At 34.6% G+C, this 17,645-nt stretch overlaps 1 pseudogene; it reads left to right on the forward strand.

Annotated features, from left to right (window-relative positions):
• The first annotated feature begins 13,418 nt into the window (after positions 1-13,418).
• Positions 13,419-14,174, forward strand: LOC109446453 (small ribosomal subunit protein eS6; annotated as a pseudogene).
• Positions 14,175-17,645: the final 3,471 nt, after the last annotated feature.

Raw genomic sequence — 17,645 nt, forward strand, 5'->3', positions numbered from 1 at the left:
GACATAATTGACATTTATAGAGCACTTCATCCTAAAACATCAGACTATACATTCTTTTCTAGTGTACATGGAACATTCTCAAGGATAGACCATATATTGGGACATAAAATCAGTCTCAACAAATTTAATAAGATTGAAATCATACCATGCATATTCTCTGATCACAAGGCTTTGAAATTGGGTATCAACTGCAAAAAGAAAGCAGAAAAAAACACAAATACATGGAGATTAAACAACATACTTTTAAAGAACGACTGGGTCAAAGAAGAAGTTAGAGGAGAGATCAAAAGATACATAGAAACAAATGACAATGAAAATACATCCTACCAAAATTTTTGGGATGCAGCGAAAGCAGTTTTAAGAGGGAAATTTATTTCATTACAGGCCTACTCAAGAAACAAGAGAACTCCCAAATAAATAACCTCATGTTACACCTTAAAGAACTAGAAAAAGAAGAACAAGTACTACCCAAGGTCAGCAGAAGAAAGGAAATAACAAAAATAAATGAAATAGAGAACAAAAAGACAATAGAAAACATTAATGTGACAAAGAGCTGGTTCTTTGAACAGATTAACAAAATTGACAAACTCTTGGCTAGGCTCACTAAGATAAAAAGAGTGAAGACACTAATTAACAAAATCAGAAATGAAAAAGGAGAAGTTATCACGGACACCACAGAAATACAAGGATCATCCAAGAATACTATGAAGTACTATATGCCACCAAATACAATAACCTAGAAGAAATGGACAAGTGATTAGAACCATATAGCCTTCAAGGCTGAACCATGAAGAACTGGAAAATCTAAACAGACCGATCACCAGTGAAATTGAATCAGTCATCCAAAACCTTCCCAAAAGCAAAAGTCCGGGACCAGATGGCTTCACTAGTGAATTCTACCAAACCTTCAAAGAGGATCTAATACCAATCCTGCTCAAACTCTTCCAAAAAATTGAAGAAGAGACAGTACTCCCTAACTCATTTTATGAGGCCAACATTACCCTGATACCAAAACCTGGTAAGGACAGCACAAAAAAAGAAAACTACAGACCAATATCTCTGATGAATACCGATGCAAAAATCCTAAATAAAATTCTAGCAAATCGAATACAACAATGCATTAAAAAGATTATTCATCACGACCAAGTGGGGTTCATCCCCAGGGCACAAGGATGGTTCACCATCCAAAAATCTATCAATGTGATACAAAAACAAAATAAAGGACAAGAATCATATGATTATATCAATTGATGCAGAAAAAGCATTTGACAAGATACAACATCCATTTATGATTAAAACACTTAATAAAATAGGTATAGAAGGAAAATACCTTAACATAATAAAGGCCATATATGACAAGCCCTCTGCTACTCTCATAATTAATGGTGAAAAACTGAAGCCATTTGCTCTACGTTCAGGAACACGACAGGGATGTCCCCTATCACCTCTGCTTTTCAACATAGTATTGGAAGTCCTTGCCAGAACAATCAGGCAAGAGAAAGAAATAAAAGGCATCCAAATTGGGAATGAAGAAGTTAAATTATCACTCTTTGCAGATGACATGATGCTATATATAGAAAACCCTAAAGACTCCACCAAAAAGCTATTAGAAACAATCAACGAATACAGTAAAGTTGCTGGCTACAAAATCAACGTACAAAAGTCCATTGCTTTCCTATATACTAACAATGAAATCTCAGAAAAAGAAATACAAAAACAATTCCTTTTGCAATTGCAGCAAAAAGAATAAAATACCTAGGAATAAACTTAACCAAGGATGTGAAAGACCTATATGCTGAAAACTATAAGACATTTTTGAAAGAAATTGAAGAAGACACAAAGAAATGGAAAGACATTCCGTGCTCATGGATTGGAAGAATCAACATAGTTAAAATGGCCATATTACCCAAAGCAATATACAGATTCAATGCAATCCCCATCAAAATCCCAATGGCATATTTTAAAGAAATAGAACAAAAAATCATCAGATTTGTTTGGAACCACAAAAGACCCGAATAGCCAAAGCAATCTTAAGAAAAAGAACAATAATGGAGGTATCACACTTCCTGACTTTGGCTTGTACTACAGGGCTACAATAATCAAAACAGCATGGTATTGGCAGAAAAACAGACACATAGACCAATGGAATAGAATTGAGAACCCAGAAATAAAACCACATAAATATGGACAGATAATTTTTGACAAAGAAGCTAAAAACATACAATGGAGCAAAGACAGCCTCTTCAATAAATGGTGCTGGCATAATTGGATAACCACATGCAAAGGAATGAAAATGGACTGCTATTTGTCACCATGTACCAAAATTAATTCAAAATGGATCAAAGACTTAAGCATAAGACCTGACACAATAAACTGCATAGAAGAAAACACAGGTACTAAACTTATGGACGTTGGGTTCAAAGAGCATTTTTTGAATTTGACTCCAAAGGCAATGGAAGTAAAAGCTAAAATAAATGAATGGGACTATATGAAACTTAAAAGCTTCTGCACAGCAAAAGAAACCATTGACAAAATAAAGAGGCCACCAACTATTTGGGAGAAGATTTTTGCAAACAGTGCCTCCGATAAAGGGCTAATATCCAGAATATACAAGGAATTCATGCAACTCAAAAACAAACAAAAAAAAACAAACAACCCAATTGAAAAATGGGCAGAGGACTTGAAGAGACATTTCTCCAAAGAGGACATACAAATGGCAAATAGACATATGAAAAAATGCTCAACATCACTAATCATCAGAGAAATGCAAATCAAAACCACAATGAGATATCACCTCACCCCAGTCAGAATGGCTATCATCAACAAGACAAATAGTAACAAATGTTGGAGAGGCTGTGGAGAAAAAGGAACCCTGACACACTGTTGGTGGAAAATGCAGACTGGCCCAGCCATAATGGAAGGCAGTGTGGAGGTTCCTCAAAAAATTACCAATAGAATTGCCATATGACCAGCAATCCCTCTCCTGGGTATCTATCCAAAAAATCTGAAAACATTTATACATAAAGACACGTGTGCTCCAATATTCATTGCAGCCTTATTTATGGTGGCCAAGACATGGAAACAACCAAAAAGCCCTTCGATAGATGAATGAATAAAGATGATGTGGTATATATACACAATGGAATACTATTCGGCGGTAAGAAAAGATGATATGGGAACATTTGTGACAACATGGATGGCTCTTGAGAGTGTAATGCTGAGCGAAACAAGTCAGACAGAAAAAGCAGAGAACCATGTGATTTCACTGATATGTGGTATATAAACCAAAAACAACAAAAGAACAAGACAACCAAATGAGAAACAGATACTCATAGACATAGACAATAGTGTAGTGGTTACCAGACGTAAGGAGGGTGGGGGGTGGGAGATGAGGATAAGGGGGATCAAATATATGGTGATGGAAGGAGAACTGACTTTGGGTGGTGAACATACAATGGGATTTATAGATGATGTAATACAGAATTGTACACCTGAAAAATATGTAATTTTACTAACAATTGTCACCCCAATAAATTTAAAATAAATTTTCAAAAAAGGAAGAAAAAAAAAAAGAAACCCCAGGAAAAGTAAAAAGTTGGAACCAAATAAGAAGTGCAGTTACAGTTTACAAATTGGTTCACATCCTTTATCTTCTCATACTAATGTAAACACTCTTCTTTTATTTTCAACATTTAGAAAAATTTGTAGACAAAGTCTGGGTAAGTTAAATTCTGTAAATTCTGAAAAATATGTAAATGCTTTTATCTTTTGCAATGAAAATGTGTAGGTACAGATAACAAATGTGAGGTAAGAGAAATGAGCAAGAGAACTGAAGTGGAAATACAAAAGCTTATATCCTTATCTTACAAAGTGCAAATTCAGAAACCCTGTGTTATATTTGATGGAAAAAGACATTAGAGTGTAAGTATACTGTTTACAAAACAATTAATGGAGGTACTAAAATAGAGATGTAATTATATTATCATGTTATTTACTTTGTCAAGTCTAAGTAAGCTTATTCCTAATGTATTATACCAGGAAGTCAAAAGATTGATTAGTCAAGATTTAGTAGAATGAGTGTACTACTTAGAGACATGGAAATAACAACCAGAAGAAGGAGTTAAAATATTTAATAATGGTTTCCTCGAGAGAGATGTAGAGCCTAGGATTGTTTTCATAAGAAGTTCTTATCCATTATTGATTAAAACATACTATTTGGTTTAAAAACATATTTTGAGTATATAAGTTTGAAAATTTATTTTAAAAAAGAAGCCAACAGTGATTATTGATAATTTATGATAATAAATAAAATTAAATGCTGAAAATACTCTGTACATAAAGAGTTTCCAGAAAGTATGTACTGTAGTACTATCTCCATGGATGGTGATAAATGTATTTGATATTTTTCCTTCTTTCTGAGATAGTCCTAAGAAGGGACTGAAAATTCTTCTTTTAAGAATGAAAATAAAACCTTGATAGACACCTCCTAAATTATGGTGAATATCAGTATCCACAGCTCCTCAGTGGCTTGAATATGTTTCTGAAAAACAGGAGACAATTTATGGGACTGAAAGGCATTTAATTTGAAAATAATAAAAGAAACTGACTCTTTGCAATACATATTGTTGACCTGTGAAATTCTCTGTCATGGTCTGTTACTAAGAAGAGTCATTTGCAGCTAAATTAAAACAACTCTGAATTTTCAGTCATATAAACTAAGGAAATAGCAGGAAGGAAAGTAAGCCTTGAAAGGAAATGCACCACTGCATAAACTTTTTCTGCAAAAATAGATATTAGAAAGTTATACTAAATTATTTTATTTTCTTTTTTTTTTCTTTTTTTTAAAAATTTTATTTTATTAAATTTATTGGGGTGACAATTGTTAGTAAAATTACATAGATGGTACAGAAACCTTTAAATTTTATTCCAAAAACTAATGCATTGTGAGTGCTGTGCTTCCCCTCCATTAAACTTAGCCACAATATGTAGAAAGACACATAATACAAAAAGAAACTAAATATTTTTCATTCATTAACAACTATGTCTGGTAAATACAGGAAACACTAACACACAGGGTGTATCTTATTATTACATGTTTCTTATTAGACAATAACTTCCTACTTGTCAGGGAAGAAAATAAATTTTTGAAGAGTCAGAAATGTTTTCCTTATTACAACTGCCAGTAAAGATGTTGCAAGGATGGAATATATGAATGTATTCTAACATCCAACTCGAAACAAAATAATTATTATTAAGCTTGGCAAAATATATAACAAGAGTTCATTATTGAAAAATGAGGAGACAAAAATATCTGTTCTAACCAGTTCTATTCAGCATTATATTAAAGGTCGAGGCAACGAGGCAAGAAAAATAAATAAAACCATTCCGACTGGAAAGGAATCCAGTCGGAATGGTTATATATATATACATATTCAGAGATGACATGATCTTATATATAGAAAATCCAAAAGAATCCACAAAGGAACTGTTAGAAATAATAAACAATTTCAACAGGTTACAGTATACAAGATCATATTAAATATTCAATTGCATTTCTTTCTTTTTTTATTAAAGTTTATTAGGGTGACAATTGTTAGTAAAGTTACTCAGACAGAAAAAGCAGATAACCACATGATCTCACTAACATGTGGTATATAAACCAATTGCATTTCTATATCTTAATAATGAACAATCCAAAAATAAAGTAAAAAATACAACTGCATTTTACACAAGCATCAAATAGCACAAAATATTCAAGAATAAATATAACATAAACAGTACAATACTCATTAACTAAAAGCTACAAATTTTTGTTTAAAGAAATTAATGAAAACCTACATAAATGAAAATTCCTCCTATTTTCATGTATCAGAAAACTTTAAATATAGTTATAATGGAAATACTTCCAAAATTGAATTATAACTTCAATACAACCTTATCAAAATTTTAGCTATCTTTTTTCCCCCTGAAATTTGACAAGCTGCTCCTAAATTAATATGAAAATGCAAGGGCCTCTGAATAGTCAAATTAATTTTTACTTTTTTTATTTAGGTAACATTGGTTTATAACATTATATAAGTTTCAGGTAAACAACATTACAATTCTATGTCTATACATTATAACTTAGTCACCATCAAAAGTCTAGTTTTTATCCATCACCATACATTTGACCTCCTTTACCCCTTTCACCCTCCACCCACACCCTTCCTTTTGTCATCTGTATCCATGAGTTTCCTTTTCTTTTGTTTTATATTCCACATGTGAATGAAATCATACAGTTTGTCCTAATCTGTCTGACATATTTCATTTAGCACAATACCCTCCAGGTCTATCCATATTGTCGCAAATGGCAATATTTCATTTTTATGGCTGAGTAGTATTCCATGGAATAATACAATGGGATATATCTATATCTATATGTCTCTCTCTCTCTCTCTCTCTCTCTCTCTATATATATATATATATATATATATATATATATATATATATATATATATATATATTATTCCATTGATGGACAGTTAGGTTGTTTCCATAACTTAACTATTGTAAATAATGCAATAATGCTGCAATGAACATAGGCATGCATATATCTCTTTGAATTAGTGTTTTCATATTATTTGAACAAATACCTAGAGGTGGAATAGGTGGGTCATATGATAGTTCTAGTCTTAATTTTTTGAAGAACCTCCACAATGTTTTCCATAGTGGCTGAAACAATTTACAATCCCACCAACAGCATATGAAAGCTTCCTTTTCTCTACTTCTCCAACACTTGTTATTTCGTATCTTTTTCATAATAGCCATTCTAACAGAAGTGAGGTGATATCTCATTGTGGTTTTGATTTGCATTTCCCTAGTAATTAGTGAAATCAACATATTTTCATGTGCTTATTTGCCATCCACATATCTTCCTTTGAAAAATGTCTGTTCAGATCCTCTGCCATTTTTTAATCAAGTTGTTTTTTTGTTGTTGTTGTTGAGTTTTATGAGTTCTTTCTATATTTTGGATATTAACATTTTATTGGAAATATCTTCTCCCAATTTGTTTGCTGCCTTTTCATTTTGTTGATTTTTTTTGGTTTTGTTTTATTTTGCTGTGCAGAAGCGTTTTGGTTTGATACAGTCCCATTTGTTTATACCTTTTGTTTATATTTGGTTTTGTTTCCCTGCCATTGGAGTCAAGTCCACAAAAACCTTTCTAAGACTGAGATCAAAGAATTTATTTCCTATGTTTTTTCTATGTATTTTATGGTTTCAAGTCTTACATTCAAATATTTAATACATTTTGAGTTAATTTTTGTGTATGGTGTAAGACAGTGGTCTAGATTCATTTTTTTTTTTTTTTTTGGCATGTGGCTGTCCAGTTTTCCCAACACCATTTATTAAAGAGATTTTCCTTTTTCCATTGTACAGTCATGTGTCAGTTAATGACTGGATATGTTTTGAGAAATACGTTGTTAAGTGATTTCATCATTATGCCAACATCATAGAGTATACTTACAGAAACTTAGAGGGTTTATAGCCTCTTACACACCTAAGCTATACGGTATAGCCTATTGTTCCTAGGCTACAAACCTTTAAAGCATTTTATTGTGCTGAATACTGTAGGCAGTAGTAACATAATGATATTTGTGTATCTAAACATAGAAAAGGTACAAAAGTTAAAAAATGGTACACCTGTGTAAGGCACTTAGCATGAATGGAAATATCAAGACTGGAAGTTGCACTGGCTGAGTCAGTGAGTGAGTGATTAATTAATGTGAAAGCCTCGGACATTACTGTATACTACTGTGGATTTTATAAATATACTCCCAGAAACCATTTCTCTGCTCCTTTCTAACAAGGTCAGAAATAAAACATGGAGGCTGTTAATGCTTCTCCATGAACAGAGAGATGGGTTGGATTGATTGGAAATATTGAGGGAGAACTGGCAGGGTAAGATACAGTTCACCATAATAGTGACTATCAGGAGGGAGTGAAAGGTGCTCTGAGGATCAGTAGGAATAAAAAATCAAGATGGAGAGATAAAAGAACATAAAGCATTGTCATAGCAATGTGGTTTTGGCTATTGCATGTTAGAGCAGTGGTCAGATTAAGGAACTTTGTGGTATTCATAAAAAAAATGGGAGTTTAACATAGGAAGATTGTAAAACTGAGGACTCAGTATTCTGTCTTTGGAAATTTATTTTTGGTTCCATTGAGCTTATCTGGCACAAAAGGCTCTCTCTGGCATTGAATTGATGGAAGAAATAATATGATCTATGTTCTACATCATTACAAACTGAAAATATTTCCAAATTACAGGAACAGGTTGGCTCCACACTACCACAGAAAGTTTTTGCGAAAGTGTCAATGGCACTTAATAATTGTTAAGGTAGCTCCTGTGGACTTGTTTCCTTGTACAGGACCTTAGGTCCTCAAGAAAAAAAAAAACATACCAATGTATTCTGAAAACTATCAAGCTACAACAGGGAGGGCTGTAGTGCCCTCTGAATATGTTGTGATGGGAGGACAGGCTCCTCTGTGCTGAAACAAGTCAGTGGTGGACTGATTGGAAAGTAATGTGTGAACTCAAAATTGAGGTGCTGTGAATGAGAGGGAATCTGTTTTCGAGTTCCACAGAAATTGTGCCGATTAGAGAAAAAAAATTCCTCCTGAACCACATATCCTTCCCTTTCTTACAGGAAAGTCAGCTGCATTACAAACTTATGGGATTACCATAATAAATGTGGTTTGTCATTTAATGAAACATTGTTATATGGTGCATGACTGTGTATAATCCTGTAATTCCACTCTTAATTGTATACCCAAGATAACATTTGAAACATATGTTAGCTTTGAAAGTATATGCTAACATAAAAATTGTACATGAATATCTATAACAGAATTATATAGCCAAAAAGTGGAAACTACCTAACTATCCATCAACTGATGAATGAATAAATATAATGTGGTATATACCCACAATGGAATATTATTCAGCCATAAAAAGAAGTGAATTACTGATGCTACAACATGGATGAATCTTCAAAACATTATGGTAAGGGGACAAAGCCAGCTGAAAATGACTGTCTATTGTATGATTCCTTTTATACAGAATGTACAGAATAGGCAAATTTATAGAGACGAAAAGAAGATTAGCACTTGCCAGGGGCTGGGAATAGAGAGAATGGGGAGTGACTGTAATTGGTATGGGGTTTCTTTATGAGTGATGAAAATGTTAGAAATGTAGAGACTGGTGAGGTTACACAATTCTGTGAATATATTAAAAATAATTAAATTGTACACTTTAAAATGATGAGATTTGTGTTATATAAATTTTGTTATAATAAGTATATTCTAAAACAATAAAGTGAATATTCAATGTGTTTATCAACATAGATTATATATAAGCAGGCATTAGTGACAGTAATGAAGGGGCTATACATATTAAAGCTAATATCTAAACAAATTAATAATGCAGTTTCAAACAGACCAATTCCAGAAGGCTGAGATGATTTTATAAATTACTAGTGTGGTATCAAATTATACTAAGAAAGAATTTGTTTATGCACAGTATATATTCACTGGCAAATAAATGGTGTAAAGTAGCAATAGATATTAGGAAAACAAATTGCAGCACTATCCATTTATAAATACATATTTTCACACATACGCAAACACATTCTACTCTGCAATTAGAAATCAACAGATTTTACAAAATATGCATTACAGCATCCAGAGGATAATTGAGGGGTGTAACACATACCATATAATTACTCAGAACCATCCAAAAATTAATCAAAACATTTGTAATTTTTTGATATTTCAACCTCAAATAAACACATTACAAAGATAATGTGAAAATGTAGAACTCGGACAAAAGTACTGTTAAATGAATGTCTTCGTGGATGAGACAATCACCAAGGTGGCAATATTAAGAACAGAGAGATAGTTGTTTCACAATACAATTCAATGGAGAAAAAAAAACACACAAAAACTCAGAACTTACGAGCGGACAGTCATAGAAGTGAGGTGAGCCTCTTGAACTATCCCCTAGAATTTACAACAAATTGAACAGCTGTAATTCCACAAAGGACACCCTGCACAGCAACAGGCAAGTCTAAGAGACGCACAATTGAAATCATATAAAGGTGGGCAAATTGGGCGAGCAGCGGAGGAGGGAAGAGGGAAGTGCAGAGACGTGGACTGCGCAGAGCCACAAGACACAGACCAGAGCTCAGAGCTCACTGCATTCCAGAGCTACCATACTCACAGGAGAGGGAAGACTTTGGACTGCTAGCACTCCTCAGTCCCACAGTCCCACCTGAGGGATCACCATATAACATGACTGAACTCAATGTTCATGACAGAGATCTTGGAGCAAAGACTGAGGGAAGAAGGGTGAATGAGGTGGATTAAGCCCTCACTGCCAAGCAGAGGATGGAGGGCATAGTCACAGAGCCTAGCAGACCCCTACCTACACTCCCAGAGCTCACAACACACCCCACCAATACAGTGCTAGAAGTAAATGATAGCAGTGTCAGATCAAAAGAACAGAATATTTGCAATTCTGAGAACTGCAGCCCATAGCCACGGACTCACAAACAAACTAATTCAGGCAAGGGGAGAGAGCTTTGGGTGCAGGACTGGCTGTGATGGTGGTCACCGCCATTGCTCAGAGCCAACTCTCACAACCCTCCCCGCCCCTGCCCCCATTTATCTGGGTGGAATACTGCAGAGGGAAATTGAGCTGATGAAAAATACAGGACCTGAATCTGGTGAAGGAGGAGCTTTGGAATTTCAGAAGCTCTCCACATCACCCCACGGAGGTAGTGCCCTGAGACACAGGTGATCTGCTCACAGAGGAGAGGCCTATCTTCCAGGGAATCTACCCGCATTGTGTGAGAAGCCAGAACAGTACAGAGAAAATATAACACTAGAGCATGAGAGAGAATAAAAGGCAGCAGTCAGAGAGAAAATAAAACATTCTACCAACAACTACCAGAAAGTAAAAGAAAGGCCTCTTCCCACCAACATGTTGCAGACCCCACTGCTGTAGATGCCTAGCAAGAGACATAATAATTCATTGATTTCCATGAATAACCCAGGTAACAAGGCAGTTCAAAAAGAAAATGAGAAGTCTCCAGAAAATGAACTTCTGTACATGGAAATAAATGTCTTAAATGACAGAGAATTCAAGATGCAGTTCTGAAAAAAACAAACAAACAAAAGAAAACGTGATGCAAGAAAACACAGACAGGCAGTTTAATGAATTCAGAAACACAATCAAAGAAAAAAATGAACATTTTACCAAAAAGACTGAAATTTAAAAAAAAAAAGTAGAATTTCTGGAGATGAAAAACTCAATAAAAGAAATGAAGAATGAAATAGCCAGCTTAGGTAATAGAGCTGATCGGATGGAAGAATCAGTGACGTTTAAGATAGAAATCTGGAAATGACACAGATGGAAGAAGAAAGAGACTTGAGAGTTAAAAGAAATGGCAAAACTCCATAAGAACTTCCTGACTCCATCAGAAAGACCAATATAAGAATAATGGGCATACCAGAAAGGGAGAAGGGAGCAGAGAGTATATCCAAACAAATAGTCAATGAGAACTTCCCAAACATGTGAAAAGAACTGAATCCTCAAATCCAAGAAGCAAACAGAAAACCTAATTACCTCAATCCCAACAGGCTTTCTCCAAGGCACATTGTATTCAAGCTGCCAAAAATTAAAAAGAAGGAATCCTCAAGGCAGCCAGCGAAAAGAAGGCAGTAACCTACAAAGGAAAGCCCATTTGATTATCATCAGATTTTTCAGCATAAACTCTACAGGCAAGGAGGGAGTGGAATCAAATTTTCAAACTATTGACAGAGAGAAATTATGAGCCAAGAATAATATAACCAACAAAGATATCCTTTTAATATGAAGAAGGAAAGGTCTTTCCAGACATACAGAAGCTGAGGGAATTTTTTAACACATTAACTGCACTTCCAGATATACTGAAGTTGGCTACTAGACCTGAAAGAAAGGAGCAAAAGAATACAAAAGCAGGAATAGTATTATGAATAAACAGAGAGGAGCAGGAACTGCCAACCCCTACACCATGTAAAGCACTATACACTTACACATAACATACAGGGTAAAGAAGAGAAAAACACACTTAAAAAAAACAAACAAAAAAAAAAACAGGAAAAAGGAAACTTACTACTACAGCACAGAAATCAACTCTTAGCATAAATAGGGATAATTTGTGACAGCAAAAACATAAAAGGTGACAGAGTAAATGTCTGAACCAACACAAAGGAATGGAGAAAGTAAGCATGGTGAAGAAAATAGAATACTCTATATATGAATTTTTTTAAAAGATAATATTAACGGTAACCACTCAAAATAATCCAGAACTGAAATATATATAACATAAAAAAGGAGAAGCAGAGGGAAAAATCATAGGATACCACCACACTGAAATAATAGATAACAACAAGAAGGCAAAGAAACAATGGCGACTCCATCCTACCAGAAAGCCAGACAGAATGATAGGAAATCCTCAGACATCAATAACCACCCTAAATGGATATGTCCTGAATTCACAGATAAAAAGGCACAGAGTAGCAGATTTGATAAAAATAAACAGCAAAAAACAAAAACAACAACAACAACAAAAACTAAACCAAACCATATGCTGCCTCCAACAGACACAACTCAGCTACAAGGACAAATATAGACTCAAAGTGAAAGGGTGGGAATTGACATTCCAAGCAAATGGTATTCAGAGAAAATTAGGTGTAGCTATACTGATATCAGATGAAACAGACTTCAGTATAAAAAGATAAAAATTGACAAAGTTGGATATTTCATAATGATACAGGGTACTATACAACAAGAAGACGTAGCAGTCATCAATATTTATGCCCGCAATAAGGCAACACTGAAACATACAAAGCAACTACTAACAACTAAAGGGAGAAATTGACCACAACACAATTAGAGTAGGGGACTGAAATAGATCATTGACAGCTATGCATAGATCATCCAAACAGAAAATAAATAAAGAAATAGCAGCCCTAAATGACACATTAGATGAAATGGACATAATTGACATTTATAGAGTACTTCATCCTAGAACATCAGACTATATATTCTTTTCTAGAGTACATGGAGCATTATCAAGGATTGACCATATATTGGGAAACAAAACTAACCTCAGCAAATTTAAGAAGGTTGAAATCATACCAAGCATATTCTCTGATCACAAGGCTTTGAAATTGGATACCAACTGCAAAAAGAAAGCAGGAAAAACAAAAAATACATGGAAATTAAACAAGATACTTTTAAAGAATAACTTGATCAAAGATTAAATAAGAGGAGAGATCTAAAGATACATAGAGCTCTTTTTTGTGGTGACTCGGAGGCTGCTGGCTGCTTCAGGATGAAGCTGAACATCTCTTTCCCAGACACTGGCTCTCAGAAACTCATTGAAGTGGATGATGAACACAAACTTCGTACGTTTTATGAGAAGCATATGGCCACAGAAGTTGCTGCTGATGCTCTGGGTGAAGAACAGAAGGGTTATGTGGTTCGAATCAGTGGTGGGAATGAAAAACAAGGTTTCCCCATGAAGCAGGGTGTCTTGACCCATGGCCGTGTCTGCCTGCTCCTGAGTAAGGGGCATTCCTGTTATAGACCAAGGAGGACTGGAGAAAGAAAGTGCAAATCTGTTCAGGGCTGCATTATGGATGCCAATCTGAGTTTTCTCAACTTGGTCAGTTTTTAAAAAAAAAAAGGGGAGAAAGATATTCCTGGTCTCACTGATACTACTGTGTCTCGTCACCTGGGGCCCAAAAGGGCTAGCAGAATTGGCAGACTTTTCAATCTCTCTAAAGAAGATGATGTCTGCCAGTATGTTGTGAGAAAGCCCCTAAACAAAGAAGGTAAGAAACCTAGAACCAAAGCACCCAAGATTCAGTGTCTTGTTACTCCACGAGTCCTACAACACAAACGTTGACATATTGCTCTAAAGAAACAGCGTACTAAGAAAAATATGGAAGAGGCTGCAGAATATGCTAAACTTTTGGCCAAGAAAATGAAGGATGCCAAAGTAAAACGCCAGGAACAGATTGCCAAGAGATGCAGGCTGTCTTCTCTGAGAGTTTCTACCTCTAAGTCTGAGTCCAATCAAAAATGAGATATTCTAAGAGTAACAAATAAATAAGATCAGACATCATTTAAAAAAAAAAAAGAAAAAAAAAGATACATAGAAACAAATGAGAATGAAAATATATCCTATCAAAATTTTTGGAATGCATAGAAAGCAATTTTAAGAGGGAAATTTATGTCATTACTGGCCTATCTCAAGAAGGAAGAAAAGTCCCAGATAAATAACCTTACATTACACCTTAAAGAACTAGAAAAAAAGAAGAAATGAAACCCAAAGTCAGCAGAATGAAGAAAATAATCAAAACAAGAGCAGAGCTAAATGAAATAGACAAGAAAAACACAGTGGAAAATTAATGCAACAAAGAGCTGGTTCTTTGAAAGATCAATGCAATTGACAAACCCTTGGCTAGACTCACTAAGATAAAAAGAGAAAAGACACACACACAAAAAAAATCAGAAATGAAAGAAGAAGTTACACAGATGCCACAGATATACAGAGGATCATCCAAGAATACTACGAAGGACTATATGCCACCAAATTCAATAACCTAGAAGAAATGGATGTGTTCTAAAAAGCATATAGCTTTCCTAGGCTGAATCACGAAGAATTGGAAAATCTAAAAAGCCCAACCACCAGTAAGGAAATTGAATCAGTCATCCAAAACCTTCCCCAAAGCAAGTATCGGACTAGATGGCTTCACTAGTGAATTCTACCAAACATCCAAAGAGGATCTAAAACCCATCCTCCTCATAATCTTCCAAAAAATTGAAGAAGAGTAATATTCGTAACTCATTTCATGAGGCCAACATTATCCTGTTACCAAAACGTGGTAAGGTTAACACACACACACACACACACACACACACACACACACACACACACACACTAATATCTCTGATGGATATAGATGCAAAAATCCTAAACAAAATTCTAGCAAATCCAATGCAACACTGCATTAAAAAGGTTATACATCACAAGCAAGTGGAGTTTATCCCAGGGACACAAGGATGGTTCAACATATGCAAATCGATCAATGTGATACACCACATAAATAAAATAAAGCACAAAAAACATATGTTTATATCAATAAATGACAAAAAAACATTTAACAAGATACAACATCCATTTACGATTAAAACACTTAATAAAATGTGTATAAAAGGAAAATACCTTAACATAATAAAGGCCATATATTTCAAACCTTCAGCTTATATCATAATTAACAGTAAAAAACTGAAACCCTTTGCTCTGCCTTCAGAAACAGTATAGGGTTCTCCCCTGTCTCCTCTGACTTTCGACGTAATATTGGAAGCTCTAGCCAGAAAAATCAGGCAAGAGAAATGAACAAAAGGTATTCACATAGTGAATGAATAATTTAAATTCTCACTTTTTGCAGATGATGATCTATATATAGAAAACCATAAAGACTTCACCAAAAAGCTATTGGAAACAATAAACGAATATAGTAAATTTGCCAGCTACAAAGTCAATGTATAACCTGAAATCTACGTAACTTTACTAACAATTGTCACCCCAATAAACTTTAATTAAAAAATAAATCAACATACAATAGTCAATTGCATTCCTATATACTAACAATGAAACATCATAAAAAGAGATTTAACAAAACAAATCATTTAGCAATTGCAACAAAAAGAATAAAAAAGTTAGGAAAAACTTTAACCAAGCATGTGAAAGACCTGTATGCTGAAAACTATAGGACATTTTTAAGATAGATTGAAGAAGACACAAAGAAATGGAAAGACATTCCATGTTCATGCAGGAGAACTAACTTAGTGAAAAATGGCCATATTACCCAAAGCAATATACAGATTTAATGCAATCCCCATCCAAATCCCAATGGCATTTTTCAAAGGAAAAGAACAAAAAATCATCAGATTTGTTTGGAACCACAAAAGACCCCGAATAGCCAAAGCAATCTTGAGAAAAGAGAACAATCCTGGAGGTATCACGCACCCTGATTTTAGCATGTAATACAGGGCAACAAGAATCAAAACAGCATGGTATTGGCAGAAAAACAGACACAGACCAATGGAACAGAATTGAGTACCCAGAAATAAAACCACATAAATATGGATAGACATTTTTTGACAGAGAAGCAAAAAACATGTAATGGAGAAAAGACAGCCTCTTCAATAAATGGTGCTGGCAGAATTGGAAAGCCACGTGCAAAAGAATGAAACTGGACTGCTATCTGTCACCATGTACCAAAATTAATTAAAAATGGTTCAGAGACTTAAGCATAAGACCTGAAACAATAAACTGCATAGAAGAAAACATAGGAATTAAAGTTATAGACCTTGGGTTAAAAGAGCATTTTATGAATTTGATTCCAAATGCAAGAAAAGTAAAAGATAAAATAAATGAGTGGGACTATATGAAACTTAAAAGCTTCTGCACAGCAAAAGAAACCATGGACAAAATAAAGAGGCAACCAACTGAATGGGAGAACATTTTTGCAAACAGTGCCTCCAATAAAGGGCTACTATCCAAAATACACAAGGAACTCATGAAACTGAACAACAAAAACAAACAAACAACACAATTGAAAAATGGGCAGACAACCTGAAGAGACATTTCTCCAAAGAGGATATATAAATGGCAAATAGACACAAGAAAAAATGCTCAACATCACTAATCATCAGAAAAATGCAAATAAAAACCACAGTGAGTTATCACCTCACCCCAGTTAGAATGGTTATCTTCAAGAATACAAATAGTAACAAGTGTTGGAGAGGTTGTGGAGAAAAAGTATCCCTCATACACTGTTGGGGGGAATGCAGACTGGGGCAGCTGCTAAGGAAGGCAGTGTGGAGGTTCCTCAAAAAATTAAAAATAGAATTACCGTATGACCGAGCAATCCCTCTCCTGGGTATCTACCCAAAAAATCTGAAAACATTGTACATAAAGACAATTGAGATCCAATGTTCATTGCAGCCTTATTTCTGGTGGCCAAGACATGGAAACAATCAAAATGTCCTTCGATATATGAATGGATAAAGATGTTGTGGTATATATACACAATGGAATACTATTCGGCAGTGAGATAAGAGGAAATAGGACCACTTGCGACAACATGAATGGATCTTGAGATTATAATGCTAAACGAAATAAGTTAGACACAGAAAGCAGAGAGCCATATGATTTCACTGATATGTAGTATATAAACCAAAAACAGCAAAAGAACAAGACAAACAAATGAGAAACAGAAACTCATAGATACAGAGAATAGTTTAGAGGTTACTGGAGGGTCGGGGGGAGGAGGGTGGTAGATGAGGGTAAAGGGGATCAAATACATGGTGATGGAAGGAGAACTGACTCTGGGTGTTGAACGCACAATGGGATTTATAGATGATGTAATACATAATTGTACACCTGAAATCTATGTAACTTACTAACAACTGTCACCCCAATAATCTTTAATTAAAAAAGAGACATATCAACTGAATGCAAAACCTTGTTTAAATATTGTATTTG

The sequence above is a fragment of the Rhinolophus sinicus genome, chromosome X (genome assembly GCF_036562045.2).
Source record: "Rhinolophus sinicus isolate RSC01 chromosome X, ASM3656204v1, whole genome shotgun sequence".
Classification (NCBI taxonomy): Eukaryota; Metazoa; Chordata; class Mammalia; order Chiroptera; family Rhinolophidae; genus Rhinolophus; species Rhinolophus sinicus.